The following is a 3,493-nucleotide window of genomic DNA, read 5'->3' on the forward strand; positions in this document are numbered from 1 at the left end:
AATCTTACATAGAGCCTGTTTGGACCTGATTTTTTCACCCAAAAAATTGATTTTTTGACCGTTATTTTACTATTACAATCGTCATATTTGACTTTTTCTCTTACAGGTGGACCCCACTTTTCTCCTAATGGTCAAAAATTCAATTTTCAAAATCACTCTCAAACAAGCTCATAATTTTGACTGATGATGAATTTGCAAAAGAATAAAGTCACTTGTCCAAGGTTAAAAACAGGAGAAAACGATGGGATGTTTTTGTTTTAATTTTTCAATCTACTCAATCATGCATCGACATGTGTCTCATTTGAATTTGAATCTGAATGTGTAGCATGATTGTTTACAAAACACATCATTTAAGGCAGCATAACACAAAGAACTTTGCACGTGCGAGCTTTCAATGCATCTAGAAACAAGGATTCATACTTATCATCACATTCACAATATTAAAAAAAAGTTATTGAGTTTGGTAAAACAAGTGGGGATTACAATAATTTCTAGACTAAGTAATAATTAAGAGGTGCTGATCAATTCTGTCAAGATCAAATCGTACCATCATTCACTCATATTCTTTACAATTCATGAATTTTCCGAAAAAAAAAAAAAAAAAATTATGTGGTTCAACATGATATCAGAGTTCAAATATTCCCGTAATTCATGTACGAAAATTTTACATGTCAACTCCATATGTAAAGAGATGTATCTCTTTTAAGTATAGTTCCCTTGCAAAGTTTAAATGTATTGGGACTTATACTACTTATGAAAAAATGTAATTGTTACTTAGGTTGAGGGTAATCTCAATGTTTTGGGATATTGCTCAACAAAACCACATCTTTCGGTGTCTTATTCTAATGTTTTCGTCCCCAAGTTGGCAACTTCTATTTTATCACTATACATGTTGTGGTCAAACTTGTGATGTGATTTGGATGTGATTATGCTAAGATAGAAATAAGAAACTTATCTCAAAACTAAACTTAAAGAATGAGCTGTTATAAGGATGCTATTATTAAAATTCGATTGCTTATTTGAGCCTTTCGGGCGCTGATATTGAATTATAAATAAGGTTTCATAAGTTAAGTTTTTTGAGCTATAACAATTGGTATCTCTGTTTTTTTATTCCTTGTTGTATAATTTCTTAATGAAATAAGCAACCGTTGAAAATAATTATATTTTGTTACACAAAAAGATACGAAATTGTAAATTAACAATGTAAATATCGAAAGATTTATCGACTAAAGGAATAACATATATGACATGGTGATTGTTTACCAACTTTCTAGCTAGGACTCTTGCAAGTGTTTATATGTTTTAGATGAGTATTACCATCCGGTTTCAATAGTGCAAGAGCATTAGTCTAAATAAAATAAAAAAATGCCGTAAGTCCAATTAAAAAGATTAAATTGGTCTCGTATATCCTACAATTGTTTGGATTTGTCAGATTTTCCATCTTGACTCGTGTTCTAGCATTCTTTTGACAGAGTCCACGAGCATGTATGTTTCTCCATCACATATATTATATATTAACAAAACCCTATTTAAGAAGCCATTAATTTTTTATTTTTTCAAAATATAAACTCCTACAAACAAAGAACTAATTTGAGAATCAACTCTTTTGGTCCCAATTGAATGGAGATTGTCCTTTCCTCCTTTGAGGTTGAAAGTTCAACGATTTGTACCCCCCTTTCCCTTCACTCCTTCCAAAAAAAAAAAAAAAAATAATAATAATAATAATAATAATAATTTTATATCATATATATACGTTTTAAGGAAATGAGCTAGATTTTACATAATTTTGACAGATGATGTACTCACAAAACCACATATTTAAGATGGTACAATAAAGAGAGAATTTTGCTTTTGATGAATCTTGACAAACAAGAACAAAGTGTTGTTCTTATCCTTACATCTCACAATATTAAAAAATTATTGGAATAATGGTATGGTAAATAAGTGGGGATTAGAATAATTTCTATCCTAAGTAATAATAAAGAGGACCTTTATCAATTCTGTCAAATTTAAATCAAACCACCACTTCAAAAAATGGAAAAAAAAAATTGTCAAAAAAATTCAATGTGATACTAGAATTGGGTTATAATTTAGGACCATGCTAGATGTACATCCACTTTTTTATCAAATTTTTTATCTACACTCACAAAAAGAGGATGGGTCCCACACGCCAGAATTTTTAAATGCACATGGGGCCCACGTGCATGTGAGAGTAGGTAACCAATTCGGTAATCCAAATTCGGTACATATATATTTATCCTATAATTTATATTCAAGCACTGCAGTAAGAGTGTGTTTGATTGATTTTATTTTTTATTGAAAATGATTTTTCCACCTAAATTCCCATTTTTTGGGTGCTTTGTTAACAGTTTTTTCCATAAAGAAAATTTTCAAACTTTTGGTTACATGATGTATTTTTCTAAAAAATAAGGAAAATATTTTCTTTGAGGAATGGTGGTTTTTATTTTTCAGGTGATTCGTTCTCTGTCTCTCTTATCTATTCCCTCTCTCTCATTTACTCACCAATAAAAATAGACAAATATAATTTTTTTAAAATTGAAAACTAAATTAATCAAACATATTTAACTATCAATTTCCATACAAACAAGTTCTAGACGATTAAATTGTCAATAATTTATTTTCTTTCTATATAAATTTCGTGCATACAACCAAACGCATCCTAATTAATTTATGAATAATTTACTTGTCAAGTCTTTCACAAACTGAATTCAGTCTGCACATGAAAAAATATATTAAATATAAGATATAAATATATAAACTTCTCTCTTACTTTATCCAAGAATCCAAAACTCACAAAGAGATAACTATACTTGTCTTGCATAGTTAGCATTTCTTTATTATTTATTACTAATTATCTAAATGTATTTGTCAATTACTTAGGTTGACGGTAATCTCAATGTGTGTGGATATCACACAACAAAAACACACCTTTCTCGGGTGATTTTTCTCATGTCGTCCTCCGCAATTTGACATCTATATTTTATTTTAGTTTAAAGATATTGAATTTTATTTTTTAAATATTTGCAAGGTGATTATTTCTGCAGCCGGTTCTTACAAATCATCCCCAATTTTGCACGAAATCTTGTAATTCTTGAAAAGCTTATACCGTAGTTGGTTTACCGTTTTCGGCCCATTTTTCGTTTTCCGTTTTCGAAAACGCGGAAAACGGGTTTGGTTCGTCGTTTTCGAAAACGTATTTTCAAAAACGAGTTAAAATTTATAACTAAAAACGCAAAACGACATTTTATCGTTTTCAGTTATAAATGTCGAAAACGCTCAAAACGTAGAAATCGAGCTGTTTTCGGGGAAAACTAAAAATCGTTTTGAAAATGAAAATGCAAACCAACCACTACCTTATTTATTTTTTTGGGTCGACATGTCTACCACTTATTCTTCGATACTAACATGCTTCAAGTCCATATCTCCATTAAGCACATTATCTCTAATGAAGTGATAATTCACTTTGACTTAT

Source organism: Olea europaea, chromosome 9 (assembly GCF_002742605.1).
Source record: "Olea europaea var. sylvestris chromosome 9, O_europaea_v1, whole genome shotgun sequence".
Classification (NCBI taxonomy): Eukaryota; Viridiplantae; Streptophyta; class Magnoliopsida; order Lamiales; family Oleaceae; genus Olea; species Olea europaea.